The sequence below is a fragment of the Eufriesea mexicana genome, unplaced genomic scaffold (assembly GCF_001483705.2).
Source record: "Eufriesea mexicana isolate 0111107269 unplaced genomic scaffold, ASM148370v2 scaffold265, whole genome shotgun sequence".
In the NCBI taxonomy this organism is placed as follows: domain Eukaryota; kingdom Metazoa; phylum Arthropoda; class Insecta; order Hymenoptera; family Apidae; genus Eufriesea; species Eufriesea mexicana.
In genome coordinates this window covers 944,472-968,463 of record NW_016908444.1, presented here as the reverse complement: position 1 = coordinate 968,463, position 23,992 = coordinate 944,472, and the positions used below count along the sequence as shown (strand labels likewise).

The 23,992-nt window shown below is 45.8% G+C and overlaps 1 protein-coding gene across 3 annotated transcripts in view; it reads left to right on the top strand.

Moving 5' to 3' along the window:
- The window catches only part of Tpst (tyrosylprotein sulfotransferase), a 179,608-nt gene that overhangs the window by 133,238 nt on the left and 22,378 nt on the right, over positions 1 to 23,992 (top strand). Inside the window, exon 1 of one of the 3 annotated variants that reach the window (XM_017911615.1) lies at positions 21,567 to 21,619. The exons of the other annotated variants lie outside the window; for them this stretch is intronic. The gene's annotated coding sequence lies outside the window, so the exon portion shown is untranslated. Of the gene's footprint in view, positions 1 to 21,566; positions 21,620 to 23,992 lie in introns of those variants that run through there. 3 annotated transcript variants of the gene reach the window in all.

The following is a 23,992-nucleotide window of genomic DNA, read 5'->3' as shown; positions in this document are numbered from 1 at the left end:
AAAGCGTAACGAGTTCTCGCGAGTTCGCGTTCCTCTATTTGTTCCGCGATCTCCTCGGTGGTCCGAGCACGAGGCATCTCTTTTTTCCACGCGTTCGACCCGACTTTCCACCAGGATCACCGCGCGTACATCGTTATTATCGTAGTTAGACGTAATTAGCGCTAATTGGACAGCGAGAGTGTCCTAGCGGAGTCGGAGCGTACGACCGCTTAACGACCAATTAAATCTCTTCCCCCAGAATCGCATCCGCGATTTCGCTGTCGTTGCTGTTCCGTCTTTCGAATTTCCCGGCGAGATTTCGCGCTAATAGATCACTCGTCCATTACGTCCAGCGACGCTTTTTTATCGCGTTTCCGCTAACTCCCACCGAAATTCCCCTATTTTCTCTCCCTTTCTCTCTCCTTCTCTCTCTCTCTTCTTCCCTATATAACCTTCGAACATAACGGAAACTTCATCGCGGCAATTTTCCACTTTATAACGCGATTACCCGTCGCCTCTAGGCTCGCGCTGAAAGTCAAGAATTCTATTTCCGCGGTGTTTTTAAGGCGCACCGGCGACCTTGTCTCGTGTCAACGCGTTCGCGGGAATATCGAAGGCAACGTTTAACGTCGGCGTCGCAGCAAGGACCGGGATCGTAGATCGTCGGCGAAACTGGATTTGCCGAGTTTACGCGTCGGCTATGTACAGCCGGCATTTCCATCAAAGAGATCCACTCCGGCCCGACCTCTCTGATTAAATCCCTGCATCGACTTGCCTTAGGTGTTGCTGGCAATGATCGCCGACACAAAAGCCCGGCAAATTCACGTGTGCACCAGCTCGATAGTCCTTGCTCCCTCTCTACCTTCCGTTCCGCTTTTACGTCGCCTTTGCCTCCAATTCCAACGAACAATAAACCTTTCATCGCGCGACAGAGCGTCGAGCATCGCGTAGCATTGTCGCTTTGATCGGGCGTCGGAGGCTATACGCGGCTCAGAAATGAAATACGCGATTCTTCGAATATCCGAAAGAAAACGAGGAAAGTCCTCCTTCAACCTATCGGAGTTCCGCTTGCCGATAAACTCGATAGAGAAAGTCAAATTGGCTTAACCGCCGGGCTGTTGACACTGTTAAATTAAACGCGCGCAAATTCTCGACACTGGTGACTCAAATATTTGCTTATTAATTCGCGTTGGCCGATCTGCATTGGTAGGAATTCGTTCGCGTAAGAATCCGAGATTTACATTGGCCGGACCCGCGAGACCGATCGCGAGGGGACGACAGGGGTGACGAAGATGTCGGGAGAAACGCGAAATTTAAAGGGCGCGTCACCGGCAAGCGGCCACTTTGTTAATAAGCTCAACAGGTGCGACTGCATCTCGAGAGCGGCCAAGAATCGGGCAAGATCGTCGCGGGGGAGGATGCGCGGACTTCCGCTGGAGAAATAAGAGGAAACAACCCTTCCCCGAACGAATTGCCGACCAGCGTTATCCTCCGATAAACGAAACTTCCCTCTTCGATCGCGAACACACCCCCGAAACAATCCGCTCCAGGCTTTCTATCCTCCAGCGCCATCGAGCATTCGAAATTCCCCCGTTCCGCCCAATCAGCTTACGTGCAATCTCCTCGAGGAGATGACGTGTCTCGCGAATCTCTAGCGAATCTCTCGCGAGTTCCTCGCGTAAGAGAAATTGCGGAAATTGCAATTTTTTGGCAAGCTGGGATTACCCGGTATTCTCCGGTATTTTCTCGTAGCTCATCGATCGTTCGCAGGTACGCGGGTTAGAGCTCACTGTGCTCTGCCAACGGAACATCGTGGAGCGGACAAACTTGCGATACGCGAAGATCGATCGACCGCGCGCTCTCGCGAGGACTGGTTTGTCGAGCTCGCGGTTTTCCGCTCGACTCGTCGTAATGACCATACGTAGCAACTTTTACGATTCGTATACTCGATGGTCTGTCACCGATCGAGTTCGCCGATGATGAAACGCGAAACCAGTTCCCGTACCGCGGTTCCTCGCCGCCATTTTCACATCGTCGGCTTTGGAACGCGACTGTCAGACGAGTCGTACCCTTTCGCCGGAAGTAAGGCGAATCTCGAGCAACGTTCGTTTACCTTCTTTACCTGCCTCGTCGACTATCCAGGCCGAAGGAGAGCTTCTGCGCTTTTCGCGAAATATGCGTGAACGTGGCTACGTTCGCGATGCGATCTAGGGACGGGATTAATTTGTTTGCCGAGCGTAATGCATATTTAATTATAGCCGGAACAGAGCCGGAACTTCTCGAAGTTCGTCGGTGATGGATTACACCCGTGACGAAGTTTAAGACGAAAGTCGGGGTTAAAAATTTGACAGCGGGTTCCTGAATTTTTCACCCCTATTCTCCTTTTCGAGCATGAAAACTAGACTCGTCGTCGTTGCTCTGTTAATTCTCGTGTCTCTATAAACATCGTTGTCGCGTTTGGTGAGTTGTTTTAAAATTCTATCTTCTTCTCTTCGTCTTTTCTTCTCCGCAAGAGACCTACCTCGTGGTTCTCGTCTTCCACCCACGAGGTTTCCATTTTCTTCGAATTGAATTGCCCACGTTAGGCCAATAAAATAGTCCATTTCCCGGACTTATTTATTCATTTGGTCGGACGACTGCGGTCCCAGGCCAAAAACTCGCAGCTGCCTACGGCAGCGGGGTAATAAAGCTCGGGGTTCGTTTTCAGCGCGCGACACGCGACACACCGTCGTCGACGAAGCGCAAAAACCGAGCCATTAGTACACGACGAAGACGAAACCGAAACGAAGTCCGGACGTTTGCACCGGCTCATGCAAATCGTCGTCTGAATTATTCATTAACGACGTCCCGGCGTCTACCTTTCCCCGAAAGGCTGCTCCTTGAAACCTGCACCCTTATTTCGTCGCGATATCAACGAGAGATCGATATCGCGGGATGGAGAGATCCTTCGCGGACTTTCCACGGTGTGTGCACATCTCCGTGGCCAAACCAGGTCGCGGATGTTAATTTGAGAATGATGGAACTATGCTCGTGTTTGACTACTTGATTAGTAACAGCCGCGGATTCTCGGCCGAGCCAGGCTCTTTGCCGTGGCGAAGATGTTTAAAGTTCCCCCGAATCCTCCATTTTCTCTTCCCGGGAATCGCTAATGGACTGGCTTGTTTAGCACCGTTTAATATTCCAGTCGTTACGGCGATTTATTAGGGGTTAGTTACCTCGAATTTGCATTCGGTCGAACGTGGCCGAGATAGAGGGGGCATGACGGAATAAGAAATTGATATTTCCGGGGCGAATAATCGCGAGACGTTTCAACGAGCGAAACTTCGATTTTATCTCGCTGCGAAGGCCATTCGTCCGTAGCAGCTGGCTAAACGTTTACGTCGTTATTGAATATGGACGATATATCTTCCCCGGCACCCTCGGCACCTACTCGCTCCCGCGAGTTCGCGTCGTTGTCACTCAAAGGGGATTTGCGAGCGACTGGATCCCATCGTTAATTTTACACGACAGCTCGAGCGGAGGGTTCGGGTGCCGGCTTTGCCTTGGGAAATCGGTTCTTTAAGTAGCTCGATCTTTATCGTCCTTGGGAAATCGAACGGCGTTACTTATGGACGATGGCCGCGAGGACGTTGTCACCGGGTACGCCATGATGTCTTTAGCCAGCGTACAGTCTGACGTTGTTAAAGTGGGATAAGTTACCTCTCTATGACATCTTTGTGTCACCGTTATCGAGGGTGCGATCGGTTTTACGCTTCTTCCCCGGTCTACCTTTACGACTATCGATTACCATTCCGCCGAGAACGCTACCGCGTCGATTGCCCTTATACCACGCTTTTTATCGGTCATCGTGAAATATATTCCGAGGGTGAAGAAACTGTCGCGCGATCGAGAGCGGCCTCGAAACGCCTCGAATTAACGCGGCGTCGTAACGAGAGGCATTTTCGTCACGACGATTACACCTGAAGGATTTAATCGAGGCAAAGTCGCGGCGAGGATCGAAGGAGACGCTGAAAGAGGAGAGGGAAAGCGAGAAAGGGTGTCTGGAATTCCTTTGACCCGGGAAATTGCGCCCTTCCTCGTGGACGACGGCGCGGTGCGTTAAGCCTCGAGCTCGCGAAACCGGCGAGACGGAGGAAAGGTCGGAAGGCAAAGGGAAAAGTGGCGACGAAGTGGTGAGGAAATAAAAAATTGGGTAATATCGGGGAGGAGGCAGTCGGTCGCAGAGGCGTGGTTAAGCACCGCTTCTTTTTGCGCGAGCTATCGCCAAGTTCTTAATTAAATTCGCCAGCTACCCGAGGAGGGCACCGACGAAAATAAAAACGGGAAGCGAGGCCGCGAATTAAGGCTTTCCGACGGCGGGTCTCGAGCATCTTTCCGAACCCAGCCTCCGTTTTCGCGCGAACAACAACGAATTAAGAGGAATCGCGTCGTGTCAGCCGTGCGAGCGTCGTTTCACGGACATTTCGGAAATTGCGCGAACCGCGAGCATTAATAACGCGTCGCGCGCTCTCTGCTCTCCGCTTGTCCGCGTGCGCTGCCATCCGCGGTAAAGCGATAAAACAGACCCCACGCGCCGCTGCGTGCACCTCGTGATTATAATTAATTGGTTTCACCGTGATTTCATAGTTCCGGAAAACATTGCTTTCGCCAAATTGCTTTTCTGTCCCGCAGCTGGCTTACCGACGAAAAATGCCCGCCGCATTCGCCTTGTTTTACGCGAGCCGTCGCCGCCGCGGAAGCTGGACGTTATTATACGAGTTTCTGTTTGCTCGGATGTAATGCTCGAAATAAAACCTCGAACGTATGCCCTGCGCCATCGACGAGAAACAAACGTGGCCGCGAACGTCGCGCGAAACCAGACTCTATCGAGTCGTTTGCAGAGAAAATGAAAAATAAAAACACAGAGGACGCGGATAAAGGAACGGTCCTGGGTTTGGGTCCACTAATCCCCGCGTCGCCGGTCGATATCTGCACGCGGAAACTTGGTATCCTCCGAGAGGAAACGGCTAGGCGGGCCTGCTGCAAGTGCATGGAAGTACACCGGGCTCGACTAGGCAGAATCCCTATTTATGGGAACTATTTCGACATACGTGCGCCGGATATCCTCCAGAGTGTCGTCGGTCCTCCATAAAACATTGAAATCCTCGATAGACGCGAAATCGATAAAGGCGCAGCTCGCCGGAACGATAGATCGAGCTTATTTTGTCAAATAAAGGAGTAGCTTAATAACGAGACTTGGAACGCTGCCCTTTGAATCTCTCTCCACTCGACAGATCCGCCTTCCTCGGCGAATAACCCCTAGCAACATCTTTATTGCGACCTGAAAGCGTTCTTGTTCGCGCATACCATCAACTCGGAAATTTCGCTTCGGAAACAGCTTCCACGATATATCCAGATTATGCACTCGAGATTATCGTACGCCACGAGAAATATGGGACCTTGATCTTCCGACGATTAACGTTCTTCTCTGCACCGATTTCCATTTCGCTGGCCCGCAATCGCGGGACATCGGTACCCGTTAATTAGGCAAATACCGACAGAGATAATCGACATCGGAGGTTCTTAACGTACACCGAATTGTTGTCGCGTCGGTATTTGGTTTCGGGAATATTGCACGGATATTTTCTCTCCAATTACGCGGATACCGCGGAGATTTAAGGATCGGTCGAATTGGAATAGAAACATGGCGTACAGGGATTCGAGCGGGGGGCGAGGGAGAAACGAAACCAATTCTCCGAGAATTCTCCGCGAGCTTAGGCAATGATAATTAAATTGCTGGTATACGATGGAGATCAACGGTAATTCCGACGAAATTTCCAATGCCTCGAATGAAATTTATAGACTAGGAAATGTAAAAATACAACGGTCCCTGCTAGGAAATGTTCAGCGCTAAAGCGATTTACCTCGTGAACGCCAAGCGGAAGTATTTTAGAATGTGAATGGAAATATCGCACAATACATCGGTCGAGATGAAAAAGTACGCATTCGCGAATTAATAGAACAGACTTTGTATATAATTCGTATTATTCGGTTAGGAAAATGATGAACAACAGCGGATTCTCTGTAATTACCACCGATATATAATTCGCAAGTATAATTTTGCAAAATCAGAGGTAGCTCTACCGAATTGCGCAATTCGCAACGATGTTTTGGAAAACCTCGAGGTCTAATGGACATTGCACAACCGTGGAAAGTTACTACGAATTTCATGTAATTTGCATGTCTGTTTTAGAACGCTATATAATTCGCAATAATAATGTTAGAAAACCGGGGGGGAAATCGAGCACGATTTTAATAACGGGTGTACAAATCGTAGCTTTAATTTCAAAAAATTATATGCGATCGGTTCATTTAGAAAGCCTATAATTTGCCACTGGTATTTGAAAAGATCACAGCAATCGTAGTAGATCCTATGTAATATTTATATAAAATCCTATATAATATTTAAAGAAAACGAGCATGGCCAATATGGGCGCTGTATAATTTGCAATTTTAATAAGAAAAAATTCTAAGCAGCCACTTTAGGCGCTATATAGTACTTAAATTAAAGAGAAAAGTAGATTAAAAGAATATGCGAGCAGACAAAACCAGCGTTGTATAACTCGCGATTTTAATTCAAACAAGTACATAGCGGTCACAAGAGGTGTTATGTAATCCGTAAATTAAGAAGGAAACGCGGCAGCCAAAATAGGTGTCGTATAATTCGCGATTTTAATTTAAAAAGAAGGTAAAAGCCACTTCGGGTGCTACATAATTTTTAAATTAAAAGAAAACGAAGGCAGCCAATATGGGGGACGCTTTATAGACTGCAATTTTCATGAAAAAGATCCCCGAGCAGCCACTTTGAGCGCTGTATGATACCTAAATTAAAAAGAAAAAAATACGCAAGTTGACATAGACATTGCACGATTCGCAGCTTCGGTAAAAAGTTTTTAATATAATTAGGCGACTAATTTGAAATATTCTCTGCTAATAAGCGGATTGAGAACGTTAGGTTGGCGCTCTGAATAAGATAGTATATCTCTGATTGGACAATCACGTATTCACGATTATGAATGCTTGTTAATTTAACATAGAATTTGCTTTATTCTCGAGTTAACATGCCTAGCTAACTTCCGGAATAATCTGATTCCAAATTATAAACAGTATCCTGCTTTTAAAACGGAATTAAATCGCCTCGTAATTCCTAGCTCGATAATACTTCCAGCTTGCATTCTTATCGAGACGAAAATTATGAAAATTGGAAAAAAATTCTGTACAGGTTGAAAAGAACAATACGATATTTGATTTAAATGAATAATTAAATAGACAAAAGTATGAAATATAACGAGAGAATGAAACAGGACGATTGATAAAACAATTTAGGAGAATGCCGTATCACTGAAAAGATACCAATTGTCAGGTTGACAAACGAAGAAGCCACTGCGAAGGTAATTTGCCCTAATCCCATCCACCCTCGATTGCATACATATCTCGTCTGTTAAAGTGGACGAGTTTTGGCACTGCTGTACTGGAACAATTAATATCTCCAGAAGGGACATATCAATCGTGTACAGAAAGATAAACTACGAAGCGCCTATCTCTCTGCTCGCAATGGGAATACATGTACTGTCCTTCAGGCGATTGCATGTTCAGAAACGACAATTACTACCTCCGCGACGGAGACAGTAATTGTTTCCACAGAATACACGAAATTCTCGCAATTTGCTGACAGATCTGAAACTTAAACATAACCTTAAATATAGGCCGGCCAATGGGAATTCTAGAACCAAGACAAATCAAACGGAGAACTCGATTTACCCCGGACCTAACCTAGCTACCATCCGTCGTACATTAACGACCGTCTTATCCGTTAAGGAACAACAGAAGACTCAAACTGCGAACAACAAGAGATTAAAGCGATGAAAATAAAATAGGAACGAAAAGAGGTGACCGCGACCGCAAATAAAATAAGGGACGTTCACCCTCGACCCGTAGAAAATAGAATACTCGTTACATTCACGAGTGTCCGAAATTCTCTAGAATCCTTGCATACCACCTTTTTCAGCGCGATCCCAAAAATGGTTACACGGAGGTATACACAGGTCACCAGAGACACCTAGATCACGAAGCAAATCTCCGAGCAGAGTTACTCGCCCCATGAGACACAGTAGAACGCATAGCACCCCTGGCTCAAGGGGTAGGAGCACAATGCACTAGCCGTTGGACCAGCACATGAGAACTGACCAAAGGCCATCCTCGGCAATGTAGGACCATCCATAGCCTAGTAGCCAACGCGTCGGGTACCAATCGACTATGTCAATCGACGAATACCAGTGTCTTTAACCTTATGGTTCGAACGCTTTGAACGTCCTGCAACGTCAAGTGGAAGCTCGTGGAAGCTTGTGCAAGCTTGTGGAAGCTTGTGGAACCATGCGAGTCCGCGGCCATCCCCGGACTATGAGAGATCCGCTGGATGCCGAGGAGTCTACACAGGGTATAGCGCGCGATACACTTGGTCCCGGCATTTCTGATCGATGTCGAACTAGCACGCGGGATTAACCAGCGATTTGCAGAGTTACGATGTCGCTTCGTCTAATCAATTATACCTCCGAACGTATGGTTGCCATTAGCACGCTAAAAATCGAATGAAATTCCACCCCGACTCGACACCCTTGATTAAACTTAGAGGCTACGGTTTGATCCGGTTTTGAAGCAAAGTTGGACCAGCGACTTTGAATCAAAGCTGGATTTCTCGGCTTTAGCTCGTAATCTTTAGCTCGGCGATGTCCCCGGAACGCAATCTCGTTGATAAAGAAATTAAAGAAATGGAGATGGTGAATTGGAGACGTGGAATTGGCGTAATTCGCGACGCGGTTGACCTGCCTTTATAGTCACGCAAACGGTGCGTTCGTAAAAGGTAGTTGGGAAAAATGGAAATTAAATTGAATGAGGAATCAAAAGGAGTTTCATTTGCGTAATCAGAGGGCCCTAAGTGAGATTGCTTGTTCTGTTCTCTGGAAAGAGGTTACCGATTTACCGGGTCCACCGACGAGGAGGTGACTACGAAGAGAGCCCATGGCGATACCTCTCGTCACTGATCTCACAGCCGACCAGTTCACACAAAGGTATCGCATTTTATCTTTCCATTTTATCGATTTAATAAAATCAACCTAGAAAATGAAAATTATACTGATACGCGCGATACAGACGCTTTACGTATGAACGTTGCACGTAGAAATTGCATCTACAGTGAATAATAATTTCGTACGCAGTATGAATTTCATTTTTAGTCACTTTCTGAACGAAACATGAAAATCTACTGATATCCCCAACTATTTTTCATCTTTTTTTTTTTTTTTTTTTTTTTTGTTTCGTGTAACGTTTAATAATTTAATTAAAAAAAAAAAATCGCGTGTAGCTGTAGTTGATTGAGCGCTTTCACGAATTGTTATAACGAATGGTGTATAATTCTCAACGACGATTTAAAAAATTCGCGTGTGGGTATAATGATCTCTAGGAAATTGCGTGCAGTTACTTTAATCTCCGTGTAATTTACGGTTTCAATAAAACAGTCTCGGTTATTCCGGGCGCCATAAGTTCTCGAATAGCTATAGTGCGCGCTTTGTAATTTTTATAATCTCAATTTTAAAAGGGGAAGAAACGGTACGGGGATAGGAAGAAAAGGTTGAAATTATTCAGAGCCACTTTCGCCGCGTCTTTTGTATGCCTAATAAGCGTTTCAGAGGGGCCATGATCGTTTAACAGCGTTATTTGAAACAAGAACACGAATTCGCACACTCGCGAAACGTTATTTCGCGGCTCCAATATCGAAACGGAAAAATCGCGGTGTACTATTTATAACACTCCATTTTTGAAGAGAAAAACCGAGGGCAATCGCGAAAAGCACCGTTTATTTCGTGACTGTATTATTAAAAAGAAAAATTGCGAGCAATTGGAAGCATTCGCGAGAAGTATAACTGGGCTTTAAGAAGGAAGAACCGTGAACAATCGTGATAAATTTTCCTACGATATCGCGCTATTTCGGTAAGTTTGAAATTTTAAATAGAAATTGTATTCTCGCTCGGGGGTTGCAATTTTGAGGGGACAACTAATCGAATGAAGGTGAAGGCCAGGTAAAAATATTTCAGGGTCTACTCTATGTATATATGCATATAAAGATGGTTTAAATATCAAGTCACGCGAATATATATCGCAGCTGGAACTAAATTATGCACGCGAACTCGTTGGTAAATCCATTTCTTAAATTCTGAACGATCCCACGATTAGATGTAAGATTATAACTGAAGAGTGAAATTTATTCGCAGAAAGTTTGAGATTTTAAAGAAAGATCCTAGTTAAAAATCTTATTTTAAATTCAATGTCGATCTAGATAAATATTTCAAAACTTTACTACAACTCGTATTCATTTATTTTTACATGAAGGCATGCATGGACAGACACACATAGCGAGTTTAAAGATAGAGTAACGTAAGAAGTAACTGACCATCCTAAACGGTTGTCCACTATAGTATGGACAGTCATTAAGTCCCAACCTCTTCGATAGCGCACCCATTTTGTGTGCATTTTTCTCTTTCACCAGCCAGCAAATGCACTTTTGCAAAGATTTCGTACCACATGAAAAACCAAGAGAAGTATTAACACGCAATCTCAAAGTTTCCGAATTGAAATTCTCTTGAAGTGCTCTATACTCGAATCTAAAATTTATTGGTATTTATACTCGAATTTATAATTTTTAAATTAAATTAAATTCCTCCTTTCAGTTGTTCAGGTATAACCACTAGCTCGATGTTTGAAAAAATCCTGGCTAAAAATTTAATTAGTAGCAATATTTAACGAACTTGGTTAGTAAAAAAAAAATGCAGAATATTTTTCAGTCAGTCGAAATTAAAATAGAAAAGGATAGTTAAAAAATATTCTAAAAAAAAAAAGAAAAAAGAAGATTCGATATTTTTTAAATTCATTTCATTTTTGCAAGCACAATGCACAATAAACCCCTAGCTTGAGCTAGCCAAAAAATAAATCGAAATGTGTCAGTGTATCTCTGTACACGTGGCCACTATGCACTTCGTAAAAAATGCAGTCGGTCTCCGTGTCATTTCGGATTTGTCATTCCGTGACATGATCAGGGACCAGATGAACTAAAAAGCACGCTACTCACCGTTCGTAAATCACTCCGACGCGTGCAGTAATCCCACAACTCGAGTCCCTGTCGACTGCTCTTCATTCGTTTCGAATTTTCAATTGAATTTTCACGCTGAAAAGAAAAATTGCACAAAATTATACATAAAAAGGAGCTGTAGAAGACCTAATACACGCGTCAAAAAGTCGCGATAATATCAATAAATCGTCACGAACCCTCGAGAGAGAGGGTGAATGCTACCACGAACGAGGAAAGCAAGCGATTTCGAAGCGGTAAACGTTTTACGTTTACGAGTCGCGCGATTCGCGAGCGTAATAAGAGTTGACGCGAGTACGACGAGGATGCGAGCGTGCTATGGCGGAAAGTTGTCCCGAATAGGGCCCGCGGTCTTGAAACGAAAGCGGAAATAAGCACGGGGTCGAGTGGGTGGAGGGTGAAAGAAGATGGCGCGGCGAGAATTTATGTCGCACGGTATCCATAACCGTGCACGTCGCGTCGGTGCCTGTTTACCCAGGAAACTTTTCCATCTGCGTGTTACGAGTAAATCTCGTCGGGACAGCCGGATAAGTGCGAGGGTGCGTGGCAAGGGCCGCCAATGAACGACGCCCTCTCGGTTCGATCGTGCACCGGAGAACGCAGTAAATCCTCGGTGACGTCGCGGATTAGGCATGCAGCTTATCCGATCTGCCAACCGGACGGATTTACTCTGGAAAGTTTTCAGCCCGCGAAGAATCCGCGCGACAGTCTTCCCTTAAACCTCGTACCTCGCTACTCTCGTGTGATTTCTTCCACGATTTTCTTCGGAGCGACTTAAAATCGCGCGTAAAATCATCGCCAGGGGTTTACCGTCGAGTCGTGTTCCTGTTGCGTTACGTTCAGCCCTGGGAAGGAACGTCGAACGTCTCGAGGGTTGAGGCTGATGGTTTCTCGTAGGAAAGTTAGGAAGACCGGAAGATAACTTTGATGGAATTTCCAGGTGATTTTTCAGCGGGTTCAGCGAGATTTCTAATGTGGAATGAAACTCTATTCTCATATCTTTGACGGCGGCGTGGGAAAGCTTTCCCGAAGTTGAAACGCCAATGGAATGTTTGGATATTCTTTCCGATACGTGGCAGGTCTGACGAAGAATTCGGTTACACGCAGCCTCGCGATTCGTACCCTCTACTTTCGGCAACCCCCTGCTCCATCGATTCCCTTTATTAGTCTGCCGAGTTGCCCGTGGTCTCGTATCGCTTTTCTCTTTCCTTATTTCCGCACGGTGTACGGAAAGGAATCCAAGAATTCCTGCAGCCTTTCCAGACAGGATAGATGCATTCTACTTCCGGCCAGCTTTAGCTGCCAATGGATCCGATAAATCACACACCAGGGAAAGTGAACGAGGGTGTCGCCGATTTCGGCGTCGTCGTGTATCACCCGGTTGCACCGCGTTGCGGTAAGATATCGTTCGACGAAATAATTTATGCGCTGCCGCATGACCTTTTCGGGGTACACGCGGTTATCTACGCTAGAAAAAGCTTTCCAAACGGACGATCTTGGCGATAAAAGCTGTTACGAGAAATATTTACCTGCTCGGACGAACACACAGTGCCTTCATTGTCCGGCGATGCAACGATATCATAAAGTCGGCTCGCTGGTCCAAAAAGCCGCCTGACCCAATACGAGCTCGTTCCACTGTTTGCTCTCGTGTCTGTTTCGCAGCCACGTTCTCGGCAGTCCTCTCTGATATATTGCCTGCATATACGCGCTGCCTTTCCGTTTCCCGATTCGACAGGAAATGAATCGTCCTCAATTAAACCGGCAGCCCGATGGATCTTCATAAGCTCTAAATGTTTAACTAACGATTAATCGATGCTCGTTCAACGAGTCATTCAGCGGGCCACTCGACCTCCACGGTAAATTTTCGACACGACCGGCTTTCCCGGTGTTCCGTCCAGTTTTTCCTCTTTCTCGCCTTCGATTTATGCCATGTCCTACCACGATCCACGCAAGTAGCCCACGAGGCCTTATAAACAATCGGTGGACGCGCGCGCGCATGGCAAATGGTTCGCGGCACGCGACACGCTGTCCCTAAATTAGTCCTCGTAAACGGCAGCTTGCGATGCCAAAAGGCATCGACGTGGATCGTAAATTGCGGGCCACGTCAATTTTATCCTGGTTACCCGGTACACACCGTGGAAACCGTGCGTTACAGTCTCCCCGGCTATTTCATTCGATCAATTGCCCGACAGTTGCTTCGCCGAGATTTCAATCGGTTACCCGTGAAACTTTCGACAAACTCGCTAACTCTATTTGTTATTGGAAATTCGTTCATCGCAGTCGAATCTTCTTTTTATCGCGCCGATAACTGACGTTCCCGGCGATCCATTTCGCGGTCCATGCGAGATAGCGCGAAGGTAATTCCTCGCCTCTGGCTTTTAGGAGTTTCGCGAAGTTTCATCGATCGCGGATGAACGTAGTGTAACGTTCGGCGGCCGAAATTCGAAAAGGTCGCGCGTGTCGAACGGTTACGTGGCTTTGGCCATAGTTTCCGTGGACGTGCCTGGAAGCTAATGCGCAGACGCGGTTAGCGCAATTAGCGCGACTGTTCCCGCGCTCGCGCGAGCTTTTCACGTTTAATAGGACGGGAACGATGGTATTTTCTCTCGACGAATGGTGGTTCCAGGAATATCGAACAGCCTCTCGAACAGCCAATTATTGTGCCGCTTATTCGACGAGATAGTCGCGTGCGCGAAATGGGACGTGCGTTTTCAATGTTACCCTTTGTCTTTTAAATCGCCATTGCACCGCGCCTCTAATTAAGTCACGCTCCATGCAACGCAGAAATTAATACCAGCCAGGGAGTATGCGAAAAATGTACAGAGTAAATGGGATAAATGGAATGGAAATCAAAGATCTGAGAATACTCACGATCCATAGAACGGACGCGTTCGCGAACAGGATTGAATATTCCTCGAACGTTTTCATCTGCCATGGAACTGGAGATAGATGGCGCAGCGAGTGATACGTCAGTCGTATTACAGGGACGAATTCTCGCAAACGGAAGCGATGAAAAAGGCGGACGTTGAACGTCACGTGGAAAATTCGTCGCAGGATTCAGTTGCACCCTGTCCCCGGTGTTTTCAACGACTTGATAGCCGGATACGGTGAAAACGCTGTTCCAATGTCACAAACGACGAACGGATGTTCTAATTACTCGGCTTCGTTCAACCTTCTCTCCTCTCTATTCCTCTCTCTCTCTCTCTCTCTCTCTCTCTCTCTCTCGGTCTCTCCTTTCTCCGACCCTTTCTTTTATTCTATTCGAAACAATCGGATCGACAGGGTGCACAAAGCGACACGCTGCGTCGAACCCCGATACGACGAAAGGGAACACGCGCTGCTGGCTAGAATGACACGAGAAAGAGAAAATCGACGGCCGATATTTGCCGCACGCGGTATTGAAAAATTGAGCCAGTCTCGGAGCAGCCAACGCGTTGTCCCGTTTCGTTCTACCCACTGTTGTTCCTCGACGCTGAAACACTTCCTGTATTTCGCGGATATTCCGACACGAGGCCAGGTATAAACAACCAGCCGAATGCCCGTGGTTGGCCGACCATCGATTTCCGTTGCACTCGCCAGCTCGAGAATCAAGGGGCCCTTGGGGAACGCGATTTCATATTTTAATTCGATTTGGTTCGCGCGAATTTTCATCTTCTTTCCGCGCGGCTGCACCGCTCCTGATTCGAGCTGGGGAAAAACCGGGGTAAAAAAAATAAAAGAGAGAAATAAAATCGTTGAAAACGTCGATCGGGCAAAGAGCGCTTTGTTGCTCGATTTCGGAACTTTTCTACCGCTATTTATTCATCTCTTCATGGCCCACGGTTGCGCTACGCTGGTCACGGTTTTTCGACGAAGCGCAAATTTGCCTTCCCCGCCCGGTCTAATAGCATCCGATTTAATATTTAATATTCTTAACGCAAACGTTTCTCTGATCGTAGCCGAGCGGGCGACAGCCGATTTCCGTGTTTCGAGATGCCGCGTGAATTCTCTTTCGTCTGGGATTCAATCACGTTGAAATGCCACTTCGAACCTGACTTCACCCGATGTTCACTGAACACGGCAAATTGTTTCCGCTGTCCGCCCAGACGGATTAAAAAGCCGAACCTCATTCGGTAATTGTCTAGACAGGTTATACCAACCGGAATTCCCGTACGAACGACGGTTCGAAATTTTTTTCGTGTAATTTCGAATTTCGGACAGAACGATACAAGAGAGTGACAGCGTGAAAAATCCGAAATTGATATAAATCTCTGTATAAAAAAGATATATGGAACGTTTGATGACATTTCCCCCCTTTTTTTTTTTTTTTTTTTTTTTTTTTTTTTTTTTTTTTTGTGTGTGTAAATATAAGAGAAATATAGGGTTCGTTGCTTTCGTGATACCTTCTAAAAAATCGATCCATATTGTTTCGTACGACTTTTCTATAGGAAGAATTGATCAAACGAGGCTTACGTACTTTTACAAACGTATGCTAATTAAAATGAGGTTTTGTTGGTTTTTATTTAGTATGATACGAGGAGTGAATGTGTTTGATCGAATATGGTGGTCTCTGTGTATTTTATGGATTCTCTAGGAGTTTAAATCGATTTGGGCCTATATGCCCTTCGTCTGCTGATGATTTATAGATTCTTATTAGAACCTATTACATTGGGTTGGCAAGAAAGTAATTTCGGTTTGCATCAGTAAATAATGTTATGCTTGTTTAGTTATTCTTTTGTCAATGTTAGAATTTTTTTCTTTTGAGATGTGGTAGTCGATACCTTTACGTTGCTATTTCGCGAAATTCCGTGTAATTTCGTTTATAATTGTCAGTTCACGGTCAGTCTTAACATGGAGTGCAAAAATAAGCATTTTCGACACATTTTACTTTTTTATTTCCATAAAGGCAAGAATGCGGCTGAGGCTCTCAAAGAGATACGAGTAGTTTATTGTGTTGATTGTTTAACGGAACGCACGTGTCAGAATTAGTTTAAAAAATTTCGTTCTGAAGATTTTTCACTGTAAGATACCCACAACGTTCTGGTCGACCTTCTAAGATTTACGCACTTGGTTAAGTTTTTTGCAGATAAGGACCAAAAATTCTATGAGCCCGGGATCATGAAGTTACCAGAAAGATGGCAAAAGGTCATCGAATAGAATGGAAGATATTTGACCGATTAAAGTTCATTTACTGTATAGAAAAAATTGAGTTTTATTTCACACTAGAAAACCGAAAATACTTTCTTGCCAACCCAATAGTTCAACTAATGTCAGGGTGATCTGAGTGTCGATAAGTCAATGGAGCCCCATTGACTCGTGGCACACAGTGTTTTTGGGAGTGAATGTCCATATATTATGGAAAATTGATCGATGTCGTATTATAAATTATATAAGTCCAAAGAATATCCAGGGCGAAAAATCGTCTAGAGGGCATGGTATAGAAAATTGGGATGAAAGGTGGAAAAAAGTGACGCGCGAGACTGACGCGAATAGCGCGAGAATAACAAAGCGGATCAAAATTGACACGACGTTATTTAAGATCATGCCTCGAGCGTTAAACGCTGCTCGATCTCGTCGACGTTCAGGAGAATCGCGGTGCTTGGAAACTTTTAATAGTCAAGTCGGACGAAAAATAGTCGCGACTTTGTAGCCGTCGCCCGTGCTGCTATTCTTCGAGAACTCTTCAACGAGTTTCGAATTTTCCCGATTTTTTCCACGATAGTCGTCCTGTCATCTCGCGTTACGAGATTCTCGCGCGTTCCGTTTCGCGAAGATGAAAGCAAAAGGGGAGGGTTCAGTCGAAGCGACCGGATCCGTCTTCGAAAATGCAAATGGGACGAGACCTGCTCGAAATTGATACAAACGTCGTTAGCCGTGGCTCTTTGAACGAGCCACCCTTCTTTCTGCCTTTTAGATCACGTTTTACCCTCTTGGAAATATGAAACGTACCCGTGACACGGTGTTTTTCTCTCGTTTTCTGTTTTCCCCTCTTTCCTTTCCTTCTCAGCAGCGCGTGTGTCAAAGGCTGCATCAAATGGGCCCGACAAAAGGTAACGAGACTTTGATAACGTTTCATTTTTTAGACGATTTAGAGTAAAAGCTCGAGCTACTCGAATTACTCTCTGGCTTTCTTTCCTTGGAAGAAAATTCTCTTGCAAATTTCACGGTGTGACCCGGGCTCCGAACATTCCGTCGACAAATGGTTCGGTATTAATAGCGAATTTAACATCCAAACGGTCAGAAATGTCGGGAAATTTAATAAAAATTAATTAAAATTAATTTTTCACGTTTTTCCTAAAATAAATCTCTATTAGCGCGAATTAATTATGCAGAATGATATATCTCTCTTCGTGCACGCTCTATAAAGCTCTCCAGCTTTGACAGAGCTAGTTTCATCCGTATCTTTCGCCGGGATTTAAGAGGCGATACTCTAAAATATTAAAATAAAATTCTATTCAGTTGCACATACGGAATTTTCAATTGGATAATATACATTTTTATGGTTCCGCGGGGCCGCGCTTATACGCGAATCCGCCATTATCCGGTACTCGTATAGATCGACTTGCTCTCGAGTGCGAAAAGAAAGTGGAATGAAAAATGAAAACGCACTCGAAAGGGCAGGATTTTATTTCCACGGATGCTCGTGTGCTTACGTCATTGTTATCGTTTCCAGGAGAATGAATATGCACTTCGATTATTCGTTTGTAGGAAGATTGATCGCTGTTTCTGTAGCTCAAGCTCGCATTAGAATGGAAATTCGTGGCAGAAAAGTTGCATCATTAACGGTATAATAAATGACACGGTCCTCGTTGCATTTTTAGTCAGCGATCTGAAAGGTACGAGGAAAAAACCAGTCTTTCGATCGACGAAAGCCACAACTGCTGACGCCGATCGTCAGCTCTCGCGCATATATTAATCACGGAGAACGATCGTTAGCCTGGAATTTGCATAATTTCAAATACCCGCTCGGGATACGATCGATTTTCCACCGTCGAGCCTTAATGCACCATCGGAATGTGCTGAATACCAATTTTGTACAGCATCGTCCTGCGAAATGCGCCTTATACGCCAGGATGAAAAGGTTCGAGGCATAAACGAAATAAGTATCCAGCTGGTTCCCCAGTCTCTGGAAAATCTCTAAAAGCGAGCGAAATTCCCACGATGAATCGGCCGCCATAAACTCGATTCTTCCAGGCTATTGCGATACGCTTGGAACGCGACTTTTGTAGCCGCGATACATCGACAAACAACGGCGTGTTTAATTAAGGTCTCGAATTTGCAATCCCAATGGGAATTCATTAACAAGAACGCCGTAATTTTATTTCGTCTCGTTTCCCGATTTATCGATTTTAATATCCGGTTTCCATGGGGATTTCCAGCCAACCGATTTTATTATTCCACGATAATGTCATTACGCAGCCGTTTTTAACTTTCCGTCGAACGGCTGAAAAATCCCGGGCCGTTCGCATAATTTCGCGCGACAATCTGACCCGTCGTCGATCCGATCGATCGGTCCATCCCCGATAAACCTTCGCGTGTACCTGTAACGCGTTCGATCGGCAAACAATCCCGCGAAATCCATTGTTTCCCGACCGGCTCGAAATTTACGTTTCGAATTCGCCTCTCGACCGTGCGAAATTTTTCCACGCGCGGAACGGGATTAGCATCGCCTTGCGTCGCGAATTACGAATTCTCCCGCCGCGAAGGGATGCTTCGGCCCCAGGAGGGCGGGGGTAATTGAAACGAAAGATACAGGGTCGCCGATCGGAATGGAGTCGAATTTCGATTCCCCGGATGGCACGCGATTCTCGCGATACGTGGCCCAGAGAGAGTGGCTGAGGGTGAACGTGAGTTGTAATCCTCGGAGGAAGTCGTCGGAGGAAGCCGATAGCTCGCGAGCGTTTGATAACGAATAATAGAATCGGCCACGAGAAGATACGTTCCTGCACAGATACTGCAGGATATTAGAAACGTGCGTGGATTGCAGACCGGACAGGTCGATGACAAGAAGTGGAAATGGGTGTGGATGCCCGATACCCGATCCGAGACTCTCTCCGGACCTCCGAGTGGACAGAGACTCGAAGGGAAAAAAGGAGATTTAACGGTCGAAGGAACTCGAACGGGCAAATGGAACGGGGTGGCGACTGGGACGGGGTTGAAAACCGTCTGCTCGTCCCGAGTTTCAAAATTGAATGCGCGAGTCTGTCTGGTCATATAGAACCGCATCGCGACACGGAGAAATAGAGAATAACCGTCCGTGTCGAATTGGTGCGATCGCGTGAAATCAATTTTATGCCGGGCCAAAACTGGACCGTTGAACGACGTTCGGATAAAAATGGCACCAAGGAAGTTTGATTTTTAATCGGCGCCCCGACTCGTGAGCGACGACCGATTTGTCGATAAGCGAAATAAATGGGTTTCTAGGGAAATTAACGAGTGAATTCAGCGTTTCCGCTGTTATCCGTTAATAGTTTATCGCGCTATTCGTGGCTGTTCGACAAATTTCTGCTTTCGATTTACGAGCTCCTACTCGTAAATGATTAACCTGCTAAAGTAATGGAATATACCGGAATAATCTAAAAAATACTTAGACAATGGTGCATACCGTTCGATGATTCGACGATCGCCTGTAATGCGTATAATGACCATAATCAGTAATCACCAGGAACATCGTTTTAACGATAATTATGCAATGAGGTGGTTGTTCGGAAACTGATACATTTTCACAGCTGCTATCCGACTTGGAAGGGAAACGTTCCCGATATAAATTATCCGGGTTGGAGATTCGAAAAAATGGGGACAGAAAACATCAGTTTCGATACGTGACTAAAATAAACCACTGTAGCGTGTTCGAACACCTGCAATTTTAATACCGTCACTGGAAAGTGGTCCGACGATAAATTCATATAATCCGATATAAACATATTTTTGTCACGATCCCTCGTATCTAGCACGTTTTTGTCGACTCTCGCAACGCTTATTTCTTTGCAGATTAATGTTCCCGTTTGCCGACGCGGTGGTCTCCCTGATATTTTTAATTGCACGCTTTAGAACAAATATTGAACGCGAAAAAATAATCCGTAGCCGGTAAATAACGCGATTGTTTGTCATTTTTATCGGTGTTTCACTCAGACCAGGTTGGACACGAAACTTCTACCCGCTGTCGCAAATAATCCCCTATCCACCATCGATATCGCGCCGAATATAAATAAATAAATCAAAGCTTGAGACGAATGAATCCAGGAATGCGAGGAAATAAATACACGAGGAAATATGTTAGCAGCAATCGGACATTTCGATATTTTTACGCGATCCTGTAACCCGACATGACTTTGACCCTTTACTAGATCCCTCCGTTCGAAAAAGGATTTCGAGGATCAACACTTCCCGGGGATTATACGCACAAGCAAAGATACTCGTTGAGGATTTCAATCCTGATAAAATTTCACCGGAAAAACTGACGTATCCCTTTCGCGACAGGTCTCGAATATGTTTGTAGGGGGTCCTCCCCCATCGTTCGTTGATGTCGGCTTGTCGCAGGTATTCTTGATATGAAGGTAGTGCTAGAAGGGACGAAAGGAAAAGGAAGGAATGCGTTTCGTCCTGGGCCTGCTAGTGGAAAGCTTACTCAGCAGTAAGGCTTTCTATCAGACCCTGCCTTAACACGTTAAACGCCACTTTGGTCCGTACGGCCCCAAAGAGTCCGCGTGACGGTTGACTGTAGCGTGAACGAAACGACACATAAACTGACGTGGTAATTAACGTGTTAAATGGGGATACTATTGGAAAATCTGAAAGTTATGTATATAGGAAGCGGAGGTTTTCCGAGGACTTGCGAGAAAGTCCATCCATCCAGTGGCGAGGGTGAAAATGATGGTCGCTACATGTCTCTTCACTTTCATCCAAACATTCCGTCTTACTCGAAATAAACGTGGCGTCTCGTAAATGAGTCTACCTTTCAGATAATTTTCCATGATCGTCTGAAACTCAAAATGGAATCGTATTTTCCACGCATGACCACTGCGTTCTCGACTTGTGGGATCAGCGAGCTCGCGTTCCACGCAGCGTCCTCGGTAATGGCCGTGGGACGAGGTCAATCTTGATAATGATAAAAAGAATAATAATCCGTAATGGCGCGGGAAGACAATAATGCGAAGGGAGGTGAAGGCGCGACGGAATTGTCGGCAATAAAAGCTTAGCACTCCATCGATGCCGGTCGGTTGCCGCGGGGTTAAGCTGTGCAAAGTCGAGTCTGGTCGGTTGCTTGCGGCGTGCCAACCCTCTAGCCGTCGCGACGCGGAAACGGACGACTCTGGCCTCCGGGAAAGGAGGAGGAATATGCGCGAAAAGAGACGAGCGAATAGAGTGGAAACGCGGTTATCCCGTTGGAATTCCAATTTGCCGGGGTGTGCGCGTGTATTTTCGCGCGAGGCGAAAAAGAAACGAGCCCTGGGCGAGAAGATGGAACGCATTGTCCGATGGGTGAGTACGAAGAAGAGGGTAAAACGCGGCAGGGAATCGCCTCTTTGAGAAACCGTGTCGTTAAAATTCGATGGCTATTTCCGCGCGAAACGACCACGCGGTTAATGGTGGGATTGTTTTAAAGCGAAAGATATAACAGAGACGCGATTCGATACCGATTTCTCGACAACATTCCGGCTGATCGCTTCATTCATCGACGATTTTATGCCAATAAGGTCCGCGACACGATCATCGAGTGTAACGTGTCGATAATAAGCGAGCCATCGCGCGAACGTGTGCCAAACACTGTCCATGGAGAATTCGAAGGCTCGCGGAACAAGTAACTTGTAATTTAACGTTAATCACGATATTGTGTAAGCGCGTTTACGTATTAGCATGCATAATTGCTTTTGTCGAACGCTTCGTGCTACTGAATTATTAACTGATACAGATTACCGTGCCGGATACCACGTTGCAAAGCGTTCGACACCCGAATGCCCCGATCTGAATAATCAAGTCTCTAATGGATAATTCTCTGCCAAAAAATTTTCGATACAAAAATTTTCGAATGGACGAGTTTGGAAGCGAAACAGGGTAAGAAATCATCGTTCGATGGAACGTGTGGACGATCGAGGAAAGAAATAAAGGACGAGGAACGAGTTACGCGGATCTGTTGCTGAACGTTAGCGGTACAAATCTGGGACAAGTTAGGTGGCTCTGGGAGAGATTCAGCCGGAAGCTAGCCAACGTTCAACTGGGAAAAACCACGGTGTACTTTTTATTTTCCACCGCCACCTGTTTCGTTGGTCGCTTCTTACGTAACCGGTGCCGCGGGGGCGATGCATCGCGAAAGAAATTCCCATGGAAAATTCGCCAACCGTTGTGGCTTTTCGCCGATGCGAGCAGTCTCGTTATACATAAATGGAAATTACAAATTCTCAACTAACTCTCTGGACCTTTGAATTCGTTTGAAATCGCGTCAAACGACTCGCATTGCTTTCTCTCACACCCCGGAGGGGTGGTGCATCTTTCGAACGAAAGGGTTGCAAGCTTCGCGCGTCAGCAATTCGCGACGGGAAGAGAAAATGGCGAAGAGAAAGAGAATTTTTCTCGATGTACGAGCAAGGAAAATGTCTTGCAAGGAAAATAACGGCAAGCATCGGGAACGACGTCGAGGCATTAAACTGGAAATGAAGGGAGGCAGAGACTGAAAGTTGAAAGAAACCGTCTTTCACGACTAACGCTATTAAAAAATCGTGCGATATTCGAAGTTATTTGCAAGAAGGTCCAAGAATGGAGGAGTAACATTTGTCATAAAGAAAGGGACGGAAATAAAGTCGCGTTTTGCCGTGATCCAGCAGAGAAGCGCAGAGGTCGAGCGAATGCGGCCACTGTGACTGATGCAAATGACCCGCTTGCACGATGACAAAAAGATACAAGAACAATGCCATTCATTCCGGCTCCTCTGCCGTTGTACATCACTTTCACGTACGGGGCGAATTGTCATTTGAATCCTCGCGACAATACATGTCGCGATCGGTTCGACTGTCTCTGATAACTCTGTGACTCCTCGCTCAGGAGGCGTATGAGGGCTAAAAAGGGAAGATCTTTTTCCAGGTAAAGATAGTAGGTCGTACAGATTTTTTAGAAAGATCGTAGGCTAAGATCAAACAGATAGTAACTGTGCTCGCGTGAAGATATTTCTCGCCAGTTTAGTCGAGATACGACCCTATTTTTCTTTCTTCTTTTTCCATCTTTTCCATCTTTTCTTCCCCCCTTTTCCGATGAAGAAAAGACTTTAAGAAAGACTTAGAAACATCTCTCGCGAACGTATCGCTAACGAGGATTCCCTTTTCTTCGACTCGATCCGCCTCTGCCTTCTCTCCTTTCCCGCTGTCCGGTTCTTTCCTCTCGAGAGTGTCCCGGGTAAGTGGCAGCCCTCGAATCTTCTCCGAGATTCGCGTAATCAAGCCTTCATTCAACGGGAATGCATCCGGCACGATGAGGGCTTTCATTTTGCCCGATATGTCATCCAAAGAGGCGTCGTCTCTTGCACGGGATAGGAAAAAGAACGAGACCAGTTAGGAATGGCGGCGAGGTGAAAACAGGGGCGATGCTCCCGTTTTCGGCAACTGACAATTCACGCTGGCGAAAATGCGTGTCACTGGATCAGACTTTATTCTCGTTGTCTGCGTTTTTTCTTCCGGCTACGATCCTCCATTCTCCTCGACTTTTGCCATGAGACGTCTCCTCGATACCACGGCCTTTCTTCGCGTCGTCGACGACGTTTCTCTGGTAGCAACGCAACGTTGTCGGTTAGTTAAAGTGCCGTTTCCTTTTCTCGCAGAGAGAGTTGTCTTTTTAGAGACATGATGCTGGGAAACCCATTGGGGA